This window comes from Megalopta genalis, chromosome 10 (genome assembly GCF_051020955.1).
Source record: "Megalopta genalis isolate 19385.01 chromosome 10, iyMegGena1_principal, whole genome shotgun sequence".
Lineage (NCBI taxonomy): Eukaryota > Metazoa > Arthropoda > Insecta > Hymenoptera > Halictidae > Megalopta > Megalopta genalis.
Genome location: NC_135022.1, coordinates 2,684,704 through 2,710,602, shown reverse-complemented (window position 1 = coordinate 2,710,602; position 25,899 = coordinate 2,684,704). Strand labels below are relative to the sequence as shown.

The window sequence follows — 25,899 nt, the reverse complement described above, 5'->3', positions numbered from 1 at the left end:
AGAGCTAAATCAGCTGTATCTTCTAAATTTGAAGCTTAATCTTATGTTTAGGCTCAATCTGAAAACAAATCGCACGTATAGTATGAATTAGAAGCTAAATCGTATGTTTCTGCTGAATTTGAAGCACTATCATAAGTATCGGCTGAATCTGAATCTAAATCAGCAGCATGTGCTAAATTTGAATCTTAATTGTATGTCTCGGCAGAATTTGAGGACAAATCGTTCGTTTAGTCTCAAATTAAAGCTAACTCATATGTTTCGGTCGACCTTGAAGCAATATCATGAGTATCGGCTGAATCTGAAGCTAAAACAACTATATCTGCAAAATTCGAAGCATAACCGTATGTTTCGGCAGAATGTGAGGACTACTCGTAAATTTAGTCTTAAATTGAAGCTAACTCATATGTGTCGGATGATCTTCAAGCTATATCATGAGTTTCAGCTGAGGCTGAGGCTAAATCAAATGTATCTTCTAAATTTGAAGCTTAATCGTATGTTTCGGCAGAATTTGAAGACAAATCGTACTGAGGAGGTGGGATCGGCGACGGGAAGAGAGACTCGAACCCGGTTACAATTAGACTATCTTTATTTACAATTGGCGTCGGAACAAAACTCGCGATGCTCGCGTACCGTTCCCGACGAGGGTTCTTACTGAACTAATCATTCGCTCACCGATGCATCCCATACAGATCATTCTTTCTCATTCTCACGGTTCGCTTTCACTCTATCCTGGCTAGACGCATTCATTCTACGCGACACTCAAACCAATCATCTAGACATTCGCTCGACGCTGACGCACAGCATGCAGCCCGGTCCATTCGTCCAAACATTCTTTCGCCTTAAAACTAAACACATGGCGGAGACGTGGCGCCGGCTTGTCGCCGCCACAGTACGTATAGTCTTAATCTGAAGCTAAAACTGTTTTAAACAAAAACCCGGAACAAAGCAACCAACGTAATGCATCTTAAAACATCGTAAATCATCATTGCGACCCAAAAAACACACAACGTAATGTGATCGTAATGTAAAACAATATTAAAAACGTAAAAACAATGTATAATAACGTAAAACGACATAATACTGTTATAAACAACAACGCGAAACGAAGCAACCAAAGTAATGCATCGTAAAACAACGTAAATCATCAATGCGACACAAAGAAAAACAACGTAACACAACGTAAACGAATGTAAAACAATATAAAACAACGTAAAAACAATGTATAACAACGTAAAGAACGTAATACTGTATTGAAGTACAACGTGAAACAAAGCAAAACAACGGAAATCATCAACGCGAAACAAAGAAGAACACCGTAAAAACAAGTAAAACAAAGTAAAAACAAAGTAAAACAACGTTAAATAAAGTAAATCACCAATGCGAACCAAAAAACCCACAACGTAATGTGAACGTAATGTAGAACAATATTGCAAAAACGTAAAAACAAAGTATAGTAACGTAAAACAACGGAATACTATTTTAAAAAACCACGTGAAACAAAGTACAGCAACGTAAAACAACGTAAATCTTCAATGCGAAGCAAAGCAATCAACGTAACACAACGTAAAGCATCGTAAAACAATATAAACCTGCGTAAAAACAATGTATAGCAACGTAAAACAACGTAATACTGTCCTAAACAACAATGCGGAACAATGCAAAGACCATGAAGCATCGTAAAACAACGTAAATCATCAATGCGCCATCACCATTAAGCTGTTTTACGATGCTTTGCGTTCATTGCATTGTTCCGCATTTTTGTTTAGAACAGTTTTACGTTGTTTTACGTTATTGCACATAGTTTTTACGTTTTTTTATATTGTTTTACATTACGTTCACATTACGTTGTGTATTATTTGAATCGCATTGATGATTTACGTCTTTTAACGTTGTTTTCTTTTGTTTTTAGATTGTTTTACGTTGTCTTACGTTGTTAATCTTTGCTTCGCATTGACGATTTTCGTTGTTTTACTTTGTTTGGCGTTGTTGTTTATAACAGTATAATGTCGTTTTACGCTGTTTATACATTGTTTTATATTGTTCTACGTTGTATTACGCTGTTTTAGGCGATGTACTTTGTTTCACGTGGTTTTTTAAAATAGTATTACGTTGTTTTCCGTTGTTATACATTGCTTTTACGTATTTTATATTGCTTTGCATTGCTTTACTTGCTCTACGCTGTGTTACGTAGTTTTACTTTGACTCGCATTGATGATTTACGTTGTTTTACGGTGATTTACGTTCTTTGCATTGTTCCGCTTTGTTGTTTAAAATAGTATCACGTGGCTTTCCGTTGTTATACATTGTTTTTACGTTGTTTTATATTGTTTTAAATTGCTTTACGTTGTGTTACGTTGTCTTACTTTGTTGCCGCATTGATGATTTACGTTGTTTTACGATGGTTTACGTTCCTTGCATTGTTCCGCTTTGTTGCTTAAAATAGTATTACGTTGTTTTACGTTGTTATACATTGGTTTTACGTTGTTTTATATTGTTCTAAATTGCTTTACGTTGTGTTACGTTGTTTTACTTTTTCTCGCATTGATATGTTACGTTGTTTTACGATGCTTTACGTCCTTTGCATTGTCCCGCGTTGTTGTTTAAAACAGTATTACGTTGTTTTACGTTGATATACATTGATTTTACGTTGTTTAATATTGTTTTGCAGTGATTTACATTGTGTTACGTTGTCTTCAGCCGATGCTCAAGATATAGCTTCGAGGTCATCCGAAACATATGAGTTAGCTTCAATTTAAGACTAAACGTACGATTTGGTTTCAATATCTGCTGAAATATTCGATTAAGATTCAAACTTAGCAGATGCAGCTGATTTAGCTTCAGATTCAGCCGATACTTATCATATAGCATCAGGGTCATCCGAAACATATGAGTTAACTTCAATTTAAGACACAACGTACGAATTGTCTTCAAATTCTGCCGAAGCATACGATTATGCTTCAAATTTTGCAGATAAAGCTGTTTTAGTTTCAGATTCAGCCGATACTTACGATGTAGCTTCAAGGTCAGCCGAAACAAATGATTTAGATTCAAATAAATACGATATAAATAATTTAGCTACAAATGCATGCGAAACAAATGACTTAGCTTCTAATCCGTGCGAAAAACATGATTTATATTCAAATTCATGCGGAGTAGAAGGTTTAGCTTCAAATTCATGCGAAACACATGGATTAGCTTCAAATCCATGCGAAACACATAATGCAACTTTAAATTCATGCGGAACACATGATTTAGCTACAAATTCATACGACACACATGATTTAGGTCTAAATTATTGCGAAACACATGATTAAGCTCCAAATTCATACTAAACACATGAATTAGGTTTAAATTAACGCGAAACACATGATTTAGCTTCAAATTCAGGCGAAGTAGAAGGTTTAGTTTCAAATCCAGGCGAAACAAATAATTTAGCTTCAAATAATTACGATATATATTATTTAGCTTCAAATGCATGCGAAACAAAGGAGTTAGCTTCAAATCTATGCGAAATACATGATTTAGCTTCAAACCAATGCAAAGTCGAAGGTTTAGCTCCAAATCCATGCGAAACACATGATTTAGATTTAAATACTTGCGAAAGAAATGATTCAGCTTCAAATACTTGCGATGTATATGATATAGCTTCAACTGCATGCGAATCAAACGAATCAGCTTCACATCCATGCGAAACACATCATTTAGTTTTGAATAAATGCGGAGTAGAAGGTTTAGCTTAAAATCCATGCGAAACACATGATTTAGTTTCAAATACTTGCGATATAAATGATATAGCTTCAAATGCAAGCGAAACAAACGAGTTAGCTTCAAATCCATGCGATACACATGATTCAGCTTCAAATCAATACGAAGTAGAAGGTTTAGTTTCAAGTCCATGCGAAGCATATGATTTAGCTTCAAATACTTGCGATATAAATGATATAGTTTCAACTGCATGCGAAACAAACGAGTCAGCTTCAAATCCATGCGAAACACATGATTTAGCTTCAGATACTTGCGAAAAAAATGATTTAACATCAAATACTTGCGATATATATGATAAAGCTTCAACTTCATACGAAACAAATGAGTCAGCTTCAAATCCATGCGAAACACATGATTTAGCTTCAAACATTTGCGATACAAATGATATAGCTTCAAATGCATGCGAAACAAACGAGTTAGCTTCAAGTCCATACGAAACACATGATTTTGCTTCAAATCAATGCGAAGTAGAAGGTTTAGCTTAAAGTCCATGCGAAACACATGATTTAGCTTCAAATACTTGCGATATAAATGTTTTAGATTCATGTGCATGCGAAACAATCGAGTTCCCTTCAAATCCATGCGAAACACATGATTTAGCTTCAAATCAATGCGAAGTAGAAGGTTTAGTAAAGGACGTAAAGCTTAGTAAAACAACGTAAATCATCAATGCGAAACAAAGAAAAACAGGGTAACAGAACGCAAAGCAATGTAAAACAATATAAATCGACGTAAAAACAATGTATAACAACGTAGAATAACGTAATACTGTTTTAAGCAACAACGCGAAACAAAGGAAAGGGCATAACGCATCGTAAAACAATGTAATTCATCAATGCGAAACAAAGGAAAACAACGTAACACAACGTAAAGCAATGTAAAACAATATAAAGCAACGTAAAAACAATGAATAATAACGTGAAACAACGTCATAATGTTTCAAACAACAACGCTGGACAAAGCAAAGCACGTAAAGCATCGTAAAACAATGTAAATCATCAATGCGCGCGAAAGAAAGTAAAAGAACGTAACACAACGTAAGGCAATGTAAAACAATATAAAACAAGGTAACAACAATGTATAACAACGTAAAACAACGTAATACTATTTTAAAAAACCACGTGAAACAAAGTAGATCAACGTAAAACAACGTAAATCATCAATGCGAAACAAAGAAAAACAGGGTAACAGAACGCAAAGCAATGTAAAACAATATAAATCGACGTAAAAACAATGTATAACAAAGTAGAACAACGTAATACTGTTTTAAACAACAACGCGAAACAATGAAAAGAACGTAAAGCATCGTAAAACGATGTAAATCATCAAAGCGAAAAGTAGGAAAACAACGTTACACAACGTAAAGCAATGTAAAAGAATATAAAACAACGTAAAAACCATGTATAACAACTTAAAACAACGTAATACTGTTTTAAACAACTACGCGGAACAATACAAAGGACGTAAAGCATCGTAAAACAACGTAAACGATCAATGCGAAAAATAGGAAAACAACGTAACACAGCGTAAAGCAATGTAAAACAATATAAAGCAACGTAAAAACAATGTACATCAAACTAAAACAACGTAATACTTTTTTAAACAACAACGCGGAACAAAGCAAAGAACGTAAAGCATCGTAAAACACCGAAAATCATCAATCCGAAAAAAGTAAAGCAATGTAACACAACGTAAAGCAATATAAAACAATATAAAACAACGTAAAAACAATGTATAACAACGTAAAACATCGTAATACTTTTTTAAGCAACAACGCGGAACAAAGCAAAGAACATTGTTGCGCACGGCACAAAAATAACCGCCGGAAGTCGTGAGGAGACGACAACGATTTATTTGTTGGACTCCGCAGTCCTCGTTTACAATGTTTAGAGCACGGCTCCGAACTTAGTATGAAATGAAGCACGACTTCGCACAGACCATAAAAATGAAGCACGGCTTCGTACGGGCGCAAGGGCGCTGAATAAAACTTGTAATGGTATCTGCACTGAAATTGTTGACAATTCCATCCGTTATCGAATTTGCGGCAGTATATATAGACACCTGGCCGATGTTCAAGGAGAAGTATCGTCAGGCGTCGAAGGCCGGGTCATTGCCTCCTAAGGCAAAACGCCGCGTGTTTACAACGGCCGAGGCGAGCGTTTGACGGTCGGGCCAACGCACGTCGATCGTGTTATTGTCTTGCCGCCTCGCCGTTTATTCGAGAAAAACGGCGAGACGGCGTACATTGAATGTCGAACGTGCGTTGACCCGCGGTCCGCGATTCGGCCGGAACAAACACAGTAAATAACCCACTTACCCTAGTAAATAAATATAGAAAAGAAAGAATATTGCACCGAGTGGCAGACCAAAAAAATTAACAGTACAAAAACATGAAATTCTTAGGATTATTAAAAAGAAGCCAGATATAAGTGCGTCTGAGATTGTATCAAAAGTCCAGGAACGAAATAAAAATCAAATGCATACAAGAACGATTCAGATTACATTGGGCAGGATTTAAAAGCAAAATTGTGAGGAAGCAACCGTACATCAGTGAAGTGAATAAAACAAAGAGAGTGGAATTTGCGAAGCAAATCTCTCTCTGAGTCGGAGAATTAGTGTTTATAGACGAAATAATGGGTAAACACTTGAATTTTGACATATGAAAGGAAAATTAGCAAAAAAGTGCGGGTTAATTAGGAATGGGAATGACATACTATTTTTAATGGGATAACGATTCGAAACTTGCGGCTGATATGGTACGTCAATGACTTTTATGTAATACTATATGACTCCTATCGAGTGATCCATCCATGTAAATCGGGGATTGAAATTATCGAGCATGCAGCATTGTTAGTAGACGTAGCCTCGCGCTACACTTGCGTCTACTTGAACATACTCGAACGACAGTGCTCGACAAGACATTCTGCAAGTCAGACGTTTGTTTCATGTCACCACACTCCTATATATGTATTTGTTGTTTGTAAGGAATTTATATGTTACGACCAACCTGTTCACGAAAAAGGCTACGCAAGGAGTGAGGAGAGTCCCGCTCAGCGACGTGGCGCGTAATTGTATAGCTTTGGAAGTTGAGTTGAGAAAGTTGAGGAACCAACCTACAGTGGATTTTCCTTAGTTGGAAAAGAACTTGAGCGATTTATGGAATGCTTTTTAGAAATTGCGGTCTTTTGCGGACAATTCATCAAATCCTTATCGGTTAAGGATAAGGATCTGGCGAACATTTGAATTTCTCAAGGAATTATAATTACAAAGTAATTCAATTACAATGTAATTCGATACTGAGATCGCCATTTAATTAAAATACAAGGTGATTTGTAATTCAATAGGAGTATAATTACAAAATACTAAGTATTTCAATTACATTAATTACGAATTACAATGTACTTAATAAATAAATTAAAATATTATTAATAACTACGACGTAATTATTATTTATTGGACACGGTATACCGCATGAATAATAAATACTTAACCATTAAATGATAATTAATAAGTAACAATTGAAATCGTATTCGTAATTAATAAACAAATTTTATTATTTCAAATAATTAATAAGTAATTGTTTTCTCTTTCATTTAAACTTTCAAACAACAAATAATTATACATACATATATATTATATTGTATTTCAATTACACTCGTGATTAAAATAATTCGTAATTGAATCAACATTCTAAATACATTCGAGAGACCAATCATTCCCACGTTATCGCGACTGTGAACACTCTCCACTCATACAGGATTGTATACGCCTATCTCGAAATGTGATTGGTTTCTTGAAAATTCGTTCAATTCCTTCTTGAGTGGTACCACTTATTACGTTTGCATAGGTCATTTTGCTTAGAACACGTAATTTTTGTTTGCATAAGTGCATGGTATAGTTCTAGGTAGTTTTTCACTTACTACTGAGCGGGGTTGGGGGCTCCCCTTGACATGCCGAAAAAATTCAAAGTCGTACGAGTCACATGGATCGTAATCTAATCCGGGCTTGAATATGGAACAACAGGTACAAAATACATAATGCAAAGATGAAACATCCTTCTTTTTGTTTATTTTTAAATAAAATTTGCGTAAATGTGTTTGTAAGATTTTTCTGATTAAAATAAGAACAAACAAATTTTTTACCATAAATTATAATCAAGTAAGTATTAATATGAAAAGTATATTTATATTTTTTATAAAATTTGTAATTTTATAAGATATAATCTTACAAAAATTATATTGTATTTGATCTTAATTTAATCACAAAAACCTCACAATTACAGTGAGAAAAATCTTACAATTACCGTTAAGAAAAAATAAGAAATAAAAAAGTGTCGCATTGCATTATAATGATATCCATCCTTTATTTGCTGTCTACTTTTGTGTTTGTCGAAGTTGTATTAATATTTTTATTAATAATAAGGTAAAATAACTGGAAAATGATTAAATTAATAGATTAATCATAAACACGTCATTCGGCGCAAACCGAGCTGCATTAGAGAGCAAACGAAAAATACGTCGACGTAGTATGCAGTGATTTAACCTAAAAATTTTTAACTTCTTAACAACAGATTGCTAACCTCAAAATATGTAATTAAATATAATTACTTAAAACAGTTTCAAAGTTTTGTTCATATTTACCAACTGATGAACAATGGCATTTTAAAATTTTTTAAAAGATTTGATTCATTTTGTATAACAGGCCACATGTTAGAGAATTTTTTCAGATTTTTCGATCGTAAAATGTGATCACAAAAAATAGAGAACGTAAAAACAAAACGGAAAGTTGCAAATTTTTCGGAAATGACACATCTTGTCTTCGCCATTTTAATTCTATCGGAGGATATTGCCAAAAGCAGCAATCTCTGCCAGATTTTTTGTGGGGGTGAAACAATGTTATAAAAAATAAAAACCAAACTTTCGACATTTTCTCCATACTTAACTTGGTTAAGTATAATATTGTCCACTTAATAAGTATATTATGCAGTATTAAACGGTTTTACATTTAAAGAAACGATTACTTAACTAGGAACACGAAATTCAAGATATGAAACTATGATATGCGTGATATACAAAATCTTCGTTATGATTACAACGTCGTTGGTTGATGGAGCGAGCGAGATACGAGTCTTTTGAACGTTGTGCGAGCGCTGATGAGGCTAATTTTTTTCATAAGTATTGCTCTTTCTCGATTTTTTTCAAAATTAAGTTCTTAATGTTTTAAATATATTTCGGATAAAGATATAGGCAAAAGTAATTTTTGAGCATTTTTTATTCCATCGTTTACCCGAATGTATATACTTTTTATTACAGTTTTATTTCACATTCTTTATATTAAATAGATACACGTGACTCCCATTAATATTCGGACACGATATTATTAGAAAAATTATTGCTCCCTTTTATTGTTTATGGCAGTATTATTGAATCGTTTTCTCATATAATAAAGCACTTCTTAAAGTAAGTAGAAAAATAAATTTTGTTTAGTTATTGCACATGTTCTTTTGTATAATAAGCGATAAACAAGATTGTGACAAAATTTAACGTCGCAAAAATATTCGGACACAACATCTTAGATGCCAGAGTAAAATATTGTATTACATTGACGACGCCGCTAACACATATTGTATATAAATAAATAAAAATTCGTTGTAAGAACTCGGTACCACAGAAATTATTGGTGATATCAGACGCTTTACTTGTGAAAATGAGATGAAAAGGAAGAAATACGTCTTTTGAAATCCGACAATTGGTTATTTATCACAAGGGAATGGGATCTTTTAACAATAAAGCAAAGTTAATGGAAACAATCACGAAAATATGGTCAGAAATTACGACTGAGTTTTGTGTTCGATTAATTGAATTTATGCCACACAGATGCAATGCAGTCCTCAAATCCAAGGGTTATCCAACATCTTATTAGACTGTTATGAAAACTACAGTCAATGATACATCGCTGTTTTTCATTAAAAGTGATTATATAACTTAAGCGGCGTATGTTTCTATGCATTCATAGGTACCGAACAATTCTATCAGAAGCCTATACTATTTCTTTTGTCCTTTCCTAATTCGATGGGATCTCGATGTTGCAGGCCATCCTTGTCCTGCTCGCCTCTAGCGTACACATGTTCGTATCTATTGTCTCGAGTCGTCTGTAAGTCATTCCTCTGACGGCTTGATTCTTATCGTCGGAGACCCTAAACGAGAAAGCCACTTGAAGGTGCCGTCCAATTGCCGTCAAGGACGGAAGGACTGTCCTGAAACTATGCTTATCGTAAACGAGAATTTCGAAGCATTGCACAGCATATGGTGTATCTCGACGTATTTCGTTTCTTTTTTATGAAACCATTTCTAAATAAACCATAGACCTTTCCTAATATATTAAAGAATTTTGTCAGCTTCTTCTTTGTTGAAAATTGTGGTTCAAAATAATGAGGAAGAAAAATAATTGATATGTTTCTTTTTTGCAGGAATAGAGAAAAGACTGTTCCTCAATACATAATCTATTGCAATCAGTGTTTTAAATTTGTCAGATTTTCTGGTAGGGTTTGATCGTATATTTTTTAGTCTATATACTTGGACTAAATGATATTAACGAAACTAAGAGAATCGTGAAAATAATATAAAATTTCGAGTTACTGCAGTAGCTGTATGTGTGTGTGTGCAATGTAATTTAAGTTATAATTTTTTCCATAATTAAAATATTTAATCTTTTTAACTTACTTCTAATAAACGAATTTTATTATGTCTGACGGTGCATTATTTTTTTATACAATATTAATCGATCTCGTAGTAATATGACTGAAACTTTTGGATCGATTAAATATATGTACTACTCGATTAAAAACATCTAGCATTTAACATTTTCAACTATTTCATCATAAATACTATACGATATTTTTGCAGTATAATTTATGCTGAAATTCATTTGCATCTTGTAATTGCGAAACAAATGACAACCTAGCAGAGTTGTACATTATTTAGATAATAAATTATAGAAACGTTACGAACAAAAGATACTTCTTCATCTTTATGCAATATTGGAGGGTCCTAATAAAATAAGTAACTTTATTCGATGTGTTTGAAATAAATAATTTTATTAGTCGAGAATTTGTCCGACAAATAAAAATACCACTTAATTATCAACACGTAACTACATTGTTCCAGAACAAAAACAAATCAATATTCATAGAATCGTTTTTCAAATAAAGATAGGAAAGTGTCGAATATGTGGATGCTTGGTCTCAAGTCTCCGATTATGCTCTCTAGTTTTCATTTCGGGATAATACAGTATCTAACAAAAAGATAGCATACTTTAAAACTAATGTAATTTTCATTTATGTAACATTACAACTAAAATACTGTTTCTATATAAATTTGCAAAATACCCCTATAAACATACACAAATGAAATAAAATTGCATTTCGCAAGTGTAAACAATTTTATTTAAAAAAAGAGAATTTTTATGGAAATACAGTCGGACAAAATGTTAGCACACTTAACTAAAAATTATGTATGTCAATAAATCAAGCAATAATATTGAATGCCTAATGTTTTGTGGCTTCATCTTTCCACTTATTAACAGTCGTCATTATCTACGAAGTTTCTTTATTAGTTTTTTGTTCTAATTGTTTCTTATCATCTTAAATACATTTTTATCATTCGGCAATCTTTTGAAATTATCTGCCATTTGCATAATGCATGGTTATGATTTTCGCAACAATTTTCAACGATATGATCTTGCTGATTAATCCTCGAGAAAAAAATTCGCGGCATCACCCTGTTGAAAAATATGTACAGGGTATTCCTGAAACTATATACAAGCGGTCACCGGGTTATTCTTCATAAAAAAGAAATGAAAAAGATATAGAGTGACTTCTTTTTTTTTAGGATTTCGTTTTTGAGAAAACCAGGTTTTAAACCTTGCTTTGTACATACGCTTTTCCGGCTATAAGCGATGTACAGCGCTTAGCAAATTTTCAATCTCGATTTTCTCGAAAACTAAATCCTAAACAAAAAAATATTTTATTTTACACTTTTTTCATGTTTTTTTTTATTTGGAATTACATGGAGTCGCAACATAATTCTTAGTGAAATATGCCATCATTATTTTCCACCGTATTTCCATAAAAATTCTTTTTTTCTAAGTAAAATTGTTTAAACTGGCGTAACGTAATTTTATTTTATTTGTGTATGTTCATAACAGTAATTTACAAATCTATATAGTATTAGAATCTCGGCTATTACCTTAAATAAATCTAAATTACGTTAATTTTAAAGTGTGCTATCTATTCGTCCGGCACTGTAGCTCGTTGAGTTTCTTCTTCTTTGAGCTTCTTCACATGTCGCGAAGTAAAGATATTTTTCTACCAGAAAGTATCAGTGCACATTTCTTTTTACATCCATTTCCAATACATACATTTTTTATTCAAAGCGTATTTATTCGTGGCGTTGAATATAATTTTCATCTTTTATCTTTATCTTTATATGAAGGCTACGAATAGATTTGCGGATAACTTTTGCCAGAATTTTGAAGATTCAAACTTTTACATTCTTGAATATACCTTCATAAAGCAGAGATTGAAAACAATTATGACATCGGTTTCAGTTCGTGAAAGAATTATGGAGAATCCAAAAATTCTCATCAAACAGTTTCCATTGTTTAATGATGGAAATAAACAAAAAGCACAATACCGCGTATCCAATTAAATAATGATATTTTATTCGAAGTATGCACACGTGCTATTTTATGTCCTTTATATCCGTTTATGTAACTGCGACAGGCTGACTAGAACGCGCTGTTTGACCCATCAATTGAAACAAAAAACTCAACGCACACAAAATAACTGCCGAGTAGCGACGATGTCTTCGAGCACCAAGGAGAAATGTGATAGTTGAATGCCGACATTTAAAATCGATATTATGTATATAGGTCCATAACTGTTAATTTTCAGTTCTGTATGATAGCCAGATAGGATTAGTATGTCACTTACTGTGCCCATTAAAGTGGCGTCTGAAGTTTTCGATAAATTATATGGTTTTCAATGTTGATGTCTTTTATGTTGTTGATGTCATATATGTTGATGTCTTTTACATAACTACTAATTTTATTATAATTGAAATATATAAGGAACATAAAATATTTAACAAAATATAAATAGTAGTTTTCGATCGAGTTACTGTGCCTTGTAAGAATGAAAAGTTTACTACTGCGTGCTATTTGAGCCGTTCAGTGCATACATCGATTAACTCCACTTTTTGAAAAATCTTAAATTTATGTGTCAAAGCACTTGCTATAGTCATAACTTTTTATATTTATAATAACTTCCCTGAATAATAAAAATTAACACCATTAAACGGCAACATTTTTTTGGCCATTGAAAAATAAGTAATTTATTTCAGAGGTCATTTTGATTAACTCCATACCCTAATGTAATCGTTGCTTTATTGTCATGCATCAACGCCTTGTTTTAAACAGCCGAAGATGCTTTCCCCCCTCTCAATAATATTGGTAATAAAATCGCATCAACAAACAGATTAAAAAAAAGCGCAACGCAAACGGTAGTTAGTATAACAGTGATCTCGCACGCTGAATGTTACTGTCTACTTTACCATTATTGCACGGCCTACATATATTTTCTTGATCTTTTCATCATTACTCCCAGATTGTTTTTAAAGAAATAAATATTATACCGTTATAACCAAGATGAGTGAGACTAATAACAACGTGGATGACGAAAACAGTGATGGTACTTCAATACGATTTATTAACAGAAAGTGTGGTTCAAGAAGACGTTTATCGTTTTCCTCGGATTCATCTGATTGCAACAGTACAAATTTCGCAACAAACACGTTGATTGGGAGGAAAAGAAGTTGTAATCCTGATAAATGGACACGAAATTTACAAAAGCATAACAGAACAAAAGGTTTGGCATATAGGAATAGGGGAGGAAATTTAATACCTGCAAAAACATTTGTCGATATAAAATGCAGATGCCGCCAAAAGTGCAACCAAAAAATTTTTTCAAATGAGAGAGAGACTGCCATGAAGGCATTTTATAGATTACATAGTCAGCTTGACCAAAATATTTTCTTAAGAGGTTATATTAAAGTCAACGAAATAAAAAGAAGGCGCCCCACGAATGAAACTAAAGAACGAAGATCACATTCTTTTACATATTACTTTCGAAAAGACACACGTGATATTCCCGTTTGCAAAAAATATTTTAGAGACACTTATCAGGTGAGCGATGGGCAGATGTACAAATGTTGTCCTAAAGAACAAGTTACATCTTTGATCTGCGCAAAGGCCATGTTGCAAGCAATAAAATAGATGACCCAAGTGTTATAAAACATATAAAGTTATTTCCAGCCTACCGTAGTCACTACACTAGAGCTCATAATCCAAGACGACAATATTTAGATCCTGACTTAAATATTAAGAAGATGTATGAACTATACGTCACAGAATGTGAAAAGGAAAATGTAGTACCAGTGAAAGAAAAGTATTACTATAATGTGTTCTCTACAAAATTTAATTTACATTTTAAACAACCATCAAAGGATACGTGTCAAAATTGTGATGCTTTGCAAATAAAAATTCAATCCTCAGACGGTGAGGGAAAGAAGATGGCAGAAATTGAAAAGGAAACTCACTTAGAAGAGGCTGAACGGGCTCGCAGTCAAATGGCTGCCGACCGAATGGCAACATCAGAAAAAGTTTTCTTATTTTCTTTCGACTTGGAAGAAGCTTTGACCTTTCCCAAGCTGACCACATCCGTAGCTTATTATAAGCGTAATTTATATGTTTATAATTTCGGATGTCATGAATTCAGTAAAAATATAAGCCACATGTTTGTTTGGCCAGAAACTGAAGGATCTCGTGGGTCTCAAGAAATTTCATCTTGTCTAATAAAGTACATAAAGACTTACGCTACAAACTTTGAAAAAATAATAACATATTCGGATTCGTGTACCGGGTAAAACAGAAATATTAAAACTGTCTTAAGTTTATTGAAACTTGTTCAGAGTACGGAAATAAGAGCTGAGTCAATTGAAATGAAATTTTTGGTAAGTGGGCACAGCTATTTGCCTAATGACTCAGATTTTGCCATTATTGAGTCACGTGCGAAAAAAAATCAAAACATTTTTTTACCAGATGATTGGTACAATATAATCAAAACATGTAAAAAGAAAGCTCCATTTCATCTAATCCAAATGACCCACCAAGATATTTTTTCAACAAAACCTTTAGAACAATCAATCATTAACAGAAAAGTGACCGTCACAGGCTTTCCAGTAAATTGGCTTAAAATACGCTGGATAAAATTAGAAAGGTCCAAACCCCATCTCATACAATTCAAATGTGATTATAATGAAGATACAGAATTTAAAGCCATTAATTTAAGAAAATCTGTATCAGGTAGACCGCAAAGTTTGAAAAATATATATCAGCCTTTATTATATCCTAAAGGCAGAACTGTGACAAGGGAAAAATGGAGAGACATGATGGACCTGCTAAAATACATTCCTCCTGTTGGACATGATTACTATAAAAACTTGACAACAAATCGAAATGACGAATCCTCACATCCAGCTGATGAAGAAGACATTATTTATAATATTGCTGATGAATTAATTACAAATAATATAATATAACAGAACTGTGAACATTCATTTTTATGCAAAAGCTGTAATAAAAATATATAATAACTAACTTTTTCTGTAATAAAAAACTTAAAAATTTAAAGACTGAATTTAACTTTACTACTTTTTAAGTTGCCAAATTGATTAACTCCACCAGTCACATAAAAGCTGTAACATTACTGACGATTATTTTTTGGCTATTCTTTCTTATTAATTTTATACAGCGTCAGATGAAAGCTATATCTGTATTTATGCATTCTACATTATATGTGTGAATCTATATTATAACAGGAATTTTAGAAAACAATGTACATCTCATTGCTCATTTACTGAGCCTTTTCTAGTTATCATCTGCACACTCATCTAATTACTATGTGTCAATCTCTGTGCACTGATCTAATCACTATAAAGAGTGCTAGGTAAATACTAAACTTCGAAAATTGTGTGAGCTTTGGGTATCATAATTTATTACACATGTTCAGTACAATCACGTACAGCGTATACACATTTCACGGACAAAAAAAGTAATCTTAAATGTAACACGTAGTTTGCTGTAAGAGGGCTCAGTCTAGACTGTTTTTCTGCAATTTGGTAGAGTTTTTTGAATATAATAATTTATTTTTTTGTTTTGTGGAAAGCATGATTTTTGTATTTTTTTTATCTTTATTTGCAAAGTGATTCGTAAGTCTTTTAACAAAATCAGGAAAGAAGGAAATTCTGCGGCTGGAAGAAAAAACACTGCATATCACATGTTTTCACTTTCGAGATGTTTGTCATTTAAAGTTCTGGCCACCAATTCCTTTCTTGGTTTTCCATTTATTGAGCTTATCGTATTTGCATAAACTGAAATTTCTTGAAATTGTAACATGTTGCGGTATTCTCTACAGTCACTGAATACACAGCCGCGAGATCTAGGACGCTCGGAGCGTGGGCTGAGTCGAATGGTGCCGGCCCTGAGCAACGGCGAGTGCGCGTAGGGTTTGTGCGTCGTGCCGAGCCGTGAGTCTGGGGAGTGGGGAATGCCTCGTTTCTAGCTGAAGAAGCGATCTGCCGAGAACGAGGATCTTTGTCGCGTAGACCGTAGCGTTGGGTGTTTGGAAGAAATAAGTATAACTGTGACAATTCGAGCCGAGATTAATTCATACGAAATGAAGGAAGATAGCCGCTAAAGACCATAGGGCAGCAGGCGAAATAATAAAGGACAGTGCTGGCAACAACTGGCAGCGACCGTTCCAAAGATATGTCAAGACTAGTGACCGGCCAGGATCCGCATTCGTAACTGGGAATTTCTGATCGGTTTTTCGGTAAGTCTCATTATCAGTACGAATTTCTTCATTTACATTTCGATGGCTCGGACACCTTCTCTCGGCTGGGCTAATTATTCGCCAGTGCGAATTATTACACGCCACGTGCGTTACGCATATGGCGTCTTGAGAAAGCTTGCGAAACTGGAAGCACGTGTCTTCCACGTGGGCAATCGGTTCTTGCGGATATATGGCGTCGCGGCCATATTTATTTATATTAATATTCGGACAACTTTTAAAACGCCATAACTTGCTTAGAACTGGACTGAACAACTTGAATTTTGTTATTGCTTAGAATGATTAAAGAAAATAATATATGACGAAATATATATAACGAAGATTTAAGAAATGGATTTCATAGATCTCGGTAATTTATATGCATGTTGAAAATTTCAGCGGAATCGGTTGACTTTGGTATAAGCGGTAAACAATTAAAGATCGCAAAAATCGCAGTTTTGTCCTGATTTTTAATATTTCTGTCCAATAATTGTGAGAAAGTTGCTGTTTTAAAATTTGTTTAATGCTCGTAACTATGACCTTGCGTTAACTGATTTCGATGAAATTTTCGGCATGCATGTAACTTATCGAGATCTACAATTCCTAATATATTTTCTTTGCAATATGTAAGCTTATTTTCTAATAAAATGTCGCTTTATGGGCATGTCTTGTATTTATTTCTTTATTTCTAGATATCTGAAACTGTTTCTTAAGTTGTTTAATGTAAGTATTGTATAACATACTGTATAGCGTACCTGATTATACATTCACTTCAGATTGATCCTCTATAACTTGAGATATTATTTTATTGTCGGTAAGAATATGAAATCCTTTATCATTTCCATCATTTTTAATCACATTTTCTACATCGCACTCTACGCAGTGTGAAATGCACCTTGCAACATTATATATATAACTTTGTGATTACGGTTTGTTCGCTATCTGATCTTTCATGCAAAGATGAATTACTTTCACCGACTTTTAGAAGCTGTTATTCATTTTTATTCCTCTATTCGTGTTTGCTGCATCATCTTCTTTGCATTTTAATATGTTATCTTTATAATTTTTTTATGATATATACAGTAAATCTACCAATGTTATATTTACGAGACAAGAGATTAATTGTTTCTGAAGCGTCTATTAATTTCAAATTTTTCTTCAATACAAAGCACCACTCTTTTTCTCTTTTCGTTTAATTTGTGTGAAGACGTAATGAGAATATAGTTTCTGGACGAATCACATAGATACAAGTAACTGAATTAAATCGTTACTTATCTTACATTCTATGCAGGAAGACTATGCTAGAATTTCTAACTAAGAAACAAAAACAGTGTGTTGTATAATGGGTATGTCGCGTAGACTGGAGTTGGATAAGAGGAGCATCGTTCCTGACATCCAATTGTTGGTAACGGGTTACTATGTTGGATAAACACAGTCCAGATAAACGGTGTTTTACTAGTTCTTGTACTAGTTGTTCTATCATTAGTATTTATTTAAGATTGATGTCGTTTTTAAATCTCTATTTTATACGATTTTAAGATTTGTTTATAGTATGTATTTTTTTTTGTTGCAACTTGAATGTCCGAATTATATATAATATATATTATATATTATCAAATATTTCAAGATTTAATGAAAAGTATTTGTTTAATATAATGTTTTACAAGTAGTGTATAAACAAGGATTCGGACCTGGACAAACTAATCTAAATTGGAATCGAAATTGCGTAGGAACCGTATTTTATTAGGCTTCCCTCAATTTATTTTCTTTATTACATCACCGCCCAATGCTTCATCCTGTAGCAAATGATAAAATGTCATGGTTAATAGTAAATCAAAGACCTATGCATATAAACTGTGAATCGTTTAATAGAGTTCGATGATGTACCTGCGCTGTTGTCTGTTTTTGAGTTGAAGTAAATTACCTCTCAGATGTTATACCAACAGAACTTTTATGATTTTCATTATTTTTATCGGTTTCTTTGCTTTTGTTACATGCTCCACTGCCATTAGCTTTATCTGTTTTTTCCGCTTCTTCTTCATCGTTACTACTACTGACAATAACTATTATCTCGTCATTATTGAAGGGTTTTACCGGTCTATTAGCAAATAATGTTTGCATCTATAAAATAGCATGCGATTATCCAATCTGTCAAATCTGATAGTATATTATCATTTTTAAATGAGTTTGTTTGCAAGTATACATATACTTCTGTCTTTTCTTTTTGTGCTTCCTCCTTTCTCTTATCACAATAATTTTTAATTTCTTTCCTGATATTTCCAATATCTGCAGTTGTTTCAGTAGTTTCCAAACATAGCACAAGTTCTTTTATTTCACGACTATATGTAAAGAATTAATTGTAACAATACAATCGAGCTTATAATGGCAAATCAATATTTTGAAATATTACATTGTATATGCTTGACCTCTGTAGGTTATTAAAAGCGTTAGTGTTATTTTTGTTAACAAATTTACCTAATGCTTTATTTAGATCATTCACTGTTAGTATTGTTCATAGGTTTTTATTTTCAACCAAACTGGTGTCCTTTTAGTTTTGCTTGTATGTGGTTTCCACAAAACCTTAATTCTCCTAATTAAAAAACCAAACACAAATTTTACCTTCGAGCATCTTGTAGAATATCGCAATTTTTGTTTACCTCAGTATAGCTCATAATGTCAGTCGTATCCTGGAGTACTTACCGGAACTTCTTGTTTTACAGAATACAATTAATTCGTGAGAATTAGCAACTTTATCACAATATTTCTGTGCCAATCTAAAATACACATATTATTTATTTCCATTTATTACTTGTATTCGTTAATATACTAATAGAATCTTACCTGGTCGAATCGAACCGTTCTTTATCTTTCAAGTAAATTACTTTCAATCGAATATACGGCAAGACCGGTTGCTTCGGATGATTTGACAATTGTTCCGCGGTACTAGGAATCAATTCATTTTCTATGCGTCGGTCGACGATATTAAAAACTGATTCTGATAGCAATCTATCATTGTTACTTTTTATATTTGTATCATTAAGGACCAGAGTATCAAACACAAATGGTCTAACGGTTTTTAATTTCAATTTCTTCAACTTAAACTTATTACCGTTTACGCTAAGTATGACAATGTGTTTGGCCTTTGATTCGCCTTCGCATAAAGAAATCGCAATCTGTAAGTGCGTTTCTTAAGCAGTAGTTTCTTATTTTTCATGCATCATAATTAATAAATAAATCTAAAAATATACCTGTTTGAGAAATGTAGTATTGTCTTTTAGAGTTAAACACGTGTGTGATACAACATTCCTGTTCCCCTCCCCACACGACAAAGTCAACAAAAGAGGGAAGGTGGGCTTCCGAAGTATATCCACGTTTAAGACATGGTGCACGTTTTTTATGTAAAACAAACAAATTAAAGCATTTCACCTATGAATGAAAATCATGTGCAATAAAAAAAAATGGAAAGACCTCTCAATACATATATGGATCTCATAAGTTCACCTTAAAATCGTTCAACATCCGTATTAATTTATCATCGTTCATGCAGCTTAAACCAAAAATTGCAACATGGGTATTACCCATTTTTATCATCAGTGGAGGAATGATCATTTTAGGGGTGGCTGTCCATTTTCCAAAATAATTTATGAAACCAGACACAGACAACAAGTCCATTTGGCCCATTTATTCCACAACCTATAATTTTGATTATAATTACTAATGGCTGAATCAATGTTGAAAAATCACTGTACTTAAACTATTGATATTATATTTCTTACTTGGATGGTCATTTTTCCCGTGAATGGAAAATATTAGCATGTCAATATTAAAATTTGGATCCTAAAAATTTACAGTTTTAAAAGTACAGTGTGGGAATGTTAATTCTGGCTCGCTCAAAAATTGGATGTTAATTGCTCTGATGAAAAAACAATCATTAATATTTGTCGTACTTCAAATACCATCTTATATTGATATTATCATATCTTGCTAACCTGGGACCCATACAGTATTTATTTAACAATTCCATACATTTTAATTCATCAGAAGTTGTTGGTTTCGCATCGTGAAATAAATCTCCACAATGAAATATAAGGTCTACATTTTTTTCCTTGCTACATTGAAGTATTTCTTCAAAAGTATTAATGCTCTCATCCGATGACTCTCCTGCTTGTATAAATTAATTATTTGCAGTATATATGTGCGTGTGTTGCTGTCAACGGTCATGATGCTACCACTGAGTAACCACATCAATGGCCTTGCCATTTTTTAATTACTGTAATGTCTCCAGTTACATTTCGAAATATGTATTCTTCGATGCATTCTCGGCATCGACTAGCGTTTGATGTTTCCAGGATTACAGAACCATATCCTTCACAATGACAATCTGCCTCACTTCTGTGGTTTCCTGCGATGGTATGCCAGCAGCCTTCAGGAAATAATTCTCTTTCTTCTGCTGCCACTCGAGACCAACATTTTTCACACAATTTGTATTCTTCAGCTTCAAACACGAGTTGCATTTTCCTTATACATTGGCATATTAAGAGATCCTCGTGCACCTCTGGATAATCAGCGGGATTTACTTCATCCTGAAAGTGATTCCAATTTTTAATTTGTGTCGGACGAACTATCGAAGACAAAGGAGTGTTTTAATTTATCCTGATGTTTCGCGATTAGGTGTCCGGTCGCATCTGTTTTTAAAATTGCATTATTTATATCCGACATCTACTATCTCGTATGGCCCGATGTAACATGGATCGAATTTACTTGTTTCAGGTTCTTTTTACACATGGACGTATTACTCCACCATAAGTTATGTCGGATTAGCTCACTTATCGTAATTCCCGAAGATTAATTCGTGGGGTGTGAAATTCGTAGCTTCGTGGACGGAGGTATTTATATGAAATCATGGCAAATGGTAAGTAGAGGTCCCATTCTTCATATGACTCGATGTATTGTTTTAGATGTTCTGTTAATACAATATATGGCTCCTTTTTAACGATCCATCTCGGCAACATGTAGCATTAGTTTCCCAAGAAACTAGTGTTTTCATCTATCGAAATGGATTTTGGTGTCTCACGTATTGCAATGAAATGACTCGCGGACGCGTCAGCTATTATCATGGCTTTAATATCTGATAAAGCAACTGCTAACCAATACTTTTTTAAATTGTCTCGCATAGTTAAAATGTAGCGATTTCCATTGATTGTTTTTGGAAGTAGTCCAAATGTGTCGATGGCAAGTTCGTCAAAAGGTTCCAGAGATGTGTCCGTAATAATCACGGGTTGACGGGTTTTGTTCTGATAAGTGAACGAATGAATTCTTGTGAATCTTTTCTCATTTCGGGGCAGTGATATTTTTCTTTTAACCCTTTCGGTACGGAGGACCTGGCCGCGGTTATACATTCGTGGAACGAGGAAGTTTTTCGCAAGAGTGGTTGCACTGTCCGACAGCGTAAACCGCGAAAACATGTTTTGCGGCATTCATAGAAATCTCGAGCGTGATTGACACTAAACTTTTCATTCGGACCGCGACATCGGTGACTGACGCGGAATTTAACGTGTTTGAAAAACATTTCTAAAATGTTTATACTGCTTAGTCGTAACCTAAACCAATCCTCGGCAGAAAACCGATTTCGACGGTATCTTATCTCGCGGATCAGACGGAAGGACAGACAAAACAGGCATGGCGCTTAACGTTTTAAAATCATATCTTTTTCTTTACAGTACATTAATTAAAGTAAATGGCATTGATATAAATAATATGGTCCAATATTACAAAATTAAAATAAATAACAAAATTAATAGTGTAACATAATAAATAATAAAACTAATAGTGAAATATAATCAACGACAAAACTAATAGTGTAACTTGGTGTGATAGTTTTCGAAACAAGGGGAAACGCGCAAGCCCACATTACATTGTTCGCACTGATACTTGGATTCACGTCTCACACCACCAGCCGCACATACAACACATCTTCGTTTTCGATCTTTTTTCCCCGACTGATATATCGAAGGAAAATGTCCCCCTGTGAGCCTTGTGGGATAATTACTTCCTGACTTGCTGCACCGATGATATTCATGATTCTTGTGTTATTTTTCTAATATTTCCTTAATCAACTGAAGGTGAAATTTCGCCATTGGGATTTGTTTTTTTGTGGTGTGCTTATATAGGCAGTATGCGTTTTGGGCTTTAGAACAATTTCATTTTTTCTTGACTTCTTAGGTACTTCTGCAAATTCTGCGGTTTGGATAGTGAAAAGCATATAAAATTTCTTTCTATCAAACCATTTCATTGCAAACAGATTTTCAGATGAGCGGAACACTGCCTTTCCTTTTTTCAATTTATCAGTTATTTTAAGCATCTCTTTCCGTCTTCTTTGCACAGTGCCACAAGCGTTCGTACTTTTTTCGTGGGGTAGGTTGAACAATATGGGACTGGAAAACCAGTTATCCAGATAAATACAATAGTCTTAGTTGCCAACCCAATGGCCTTTGTTTAGAAAAGGTTGCAAAAGCGACATTACAAAGTTCCCTGGCTTTCCAATATATTGATATTCGGTAGCTACAGTAGCACTAGCCCCACAATAAATGATTATATCTTGGATATAATCCGTCTTGCAGTCACAAAGTGGGAATGATTTTATACCAAACCTACTCCTTTTCGGGGGAATATATTGTTTAAATGAGAGACGGCCTTTGTAGAGGAGTAGACTTTCGTCTATACATAACCGCTGGTATGGCTGAAATGCATTGATAAAAAGATGTTCGTAGCATTTCCACTACTTCATTTATTTTGTATAAACGATCAGCAGTGCGACCGACTATGTCCGTAAAATGCAACACTTTCAATAATGAAAAGTAGCGATCTCTACTCATAATTTGACTGAATATATCGCTTCGGAGAAGCTTATCTTTAGACCAATATTCATTTAAGGATAGCTTTTTGGTTCGCGTCATTAATAACGACGCAGCAATAAAACAATATAATTCATCCACTTCCATCCCTTCTGAACCCTTCTGTCGACACCAGTAATTGTTTGTTTTTTCCACAATAAATTTAACTAAATCTTCAGAAAAAAGTAGTCTGAAGTAATCCAAAATTCTCGACGAACGATTTAAATTGTTCCCAACTACTCCCGAATGATGTGGCGTAACATCATGAATTTTTGGACTGAGCTTCTTTGATGTCCATTTGATGCTAGAAGGAGTATCAATTCGTACTTCAGGCTCTTCTGCTTCTTCAGATTCTGAGGTGCTAAGTACACGTGCTCGATTGTTCCTCCTTTTGCGAAATGCTAAATTATATTGATTTTCTTCATCAGAATCTCTTTTGGAATCAATGATTTCTTTTATTCATTGTTCTCCTTTCAAGCGTTTTACACTCATCCTGAAGGGAACTAAATTCAAATTGTAAGTTATACATTAAAAAAATTAACGATATAAGCAAACATTCCAATTTGTTTTTCGTAGCTTATCTATATATTATAAAACATATATAATTAAGGCACGCTGTTGACTGTTACTAATTATATATTATAATGGAACGATTAGAACAGCCGGGAATTTTAAACACAGAATAGTAAAGTAATGTGTACTATAGAGAGTAATCATACCCACATAACTTTCCGTTGGTGCTGTTCACGGTGCCCACATAAAGTGCCCACATAACTTTCCGTGGATGCCGCCAATAGGCGGCGGTAGTACCGAAAGGGTTAATTGATTTAAGGTTTCCGTTACACCCTTGTGACCTGCGATTAATCTACTGCAAGCTTCTCCTATTAATTTTCATCGAATTTCATCTGCTGGTGTGACAATGTTATTCGTGTTCGTAGGTTGTGGCAAAACTGGGCTAATATCTGGTTCGTCTCCATCAGTTGAACTGCTGTTCTCCTGGGATTTAGATTCGCAATCAGGTATAGACTAAGTTATACTTGGTTCACTGATCTTGGCAGGTGAGATTATTGGTAGATGTAATGGCGTAGATGAGGCTCCTGGGAGATTGTAGATGAGTGGTGTTTGCATCATTGTTTCTTCTAATCTTGGCTTCGCTGTTATCACAGTTTCATCTATTGAATTGCGTTTGCAAAAGATGCTTGGGTCGTCGATTTGGTTATTTGGATATTTGGACGTTTGGCTCTCATCGAGAGTGTGGGTTGTGGATGTCTTAAATGAATTTAACGCTGTCTTAAATTCCCACGTTTTCGACGTTATGTTCGACGTTCTTTTCCTGTGGCTGAATAATTATTCTTGAGCGAATTTAAAGTACGTGAAAGATAAGCTATGAAAAATATGTCAGGAATGTTCTTCGTATGTCACACTTCCAGTGAGCATTTTCTATGACTTCAATCAACTTTCTACTTGACATTATTAAAACCCCAGAGTAACCATGAGAAGAAAATAAAATAAAACATTTGTCTACAAACTCCTATTAAAATTTGGACGAAACACGCAATAGAAATTACAAAAATATTAGTTTGCATAATTGCCTAAGTATTCTCCATGTTTTTTATTATGTTGACTTATATGACTAGACATTTTCGGAATAATAGAGAATGTTACCTTTCATCTTTTGTAATACACTGGTTTACACTAACCGATGATTTTCGAAAAAGGATTTCATAATTTTGGTATTTTAAATAATGTTGTACACATAATAAATCATCTCATAGGTGTACTTTAAAAGTAGCTGAAAAAATTCTTTTTAATGATAATATAATAATTTAAATCTCTGTAGTTTCGGGAAAATACTCTTTATATTATACTATGTTGTAATACCACATAGTGTTTGTTTTAATTAGTTTTATTTAATCTGATCTTATTTTTATTAATAAATATTTAGCGTTATTTATGAAACTTACATTTATAGGATAGTAATGCATAAATGCCAGCTGAAAACGTGATCATTTTCTTATATCATTATACTCGAGGTAGGAAAGTTAATTCTTAATTCTATCAATTCAAACGAATTCTGCAGTATTTATGGAGTATTTTTTGTTTCCAATAGATCATTTTGGACATATGTTACACAATGTAGTCATCGAGACGAGTTTTTATATTTTTTCGATCGGATGTACAATTTACACATTTTTGTCCCGATGTCGCGTTCAGTTATGGTTCGTGAAAGAAATTATTCGTAATAAGACTTAATTCTGTTTGTACTATGCACAGTATTGAACTATAAGAATTATA

At 33.6% G+C, this 25,899-nt stretch overlaps 1 long non-coding RNA gene across 1 annotated transcript; it reads left to right on the top strand.

The window, feature by feature from the left end:
* The first annotated feature begins 16,302 nt into the window (after positions 1 to 16,302).
* On the top strand, positions 16,303 to 25,277 carry LOC143260140 (uncharacterized). The gene is made up of 2 exons (XR_013034249.1): positions 16,303 to 16,714; positions 21,482 to 25,277. It is a non-coding gene; the product is annotated as an uncharacterized LOC143260140 (long non-coding RNA).
* The last annotated feature ends 622 nt before the right edge of the window (positions 25,278 to 25,899 follow it).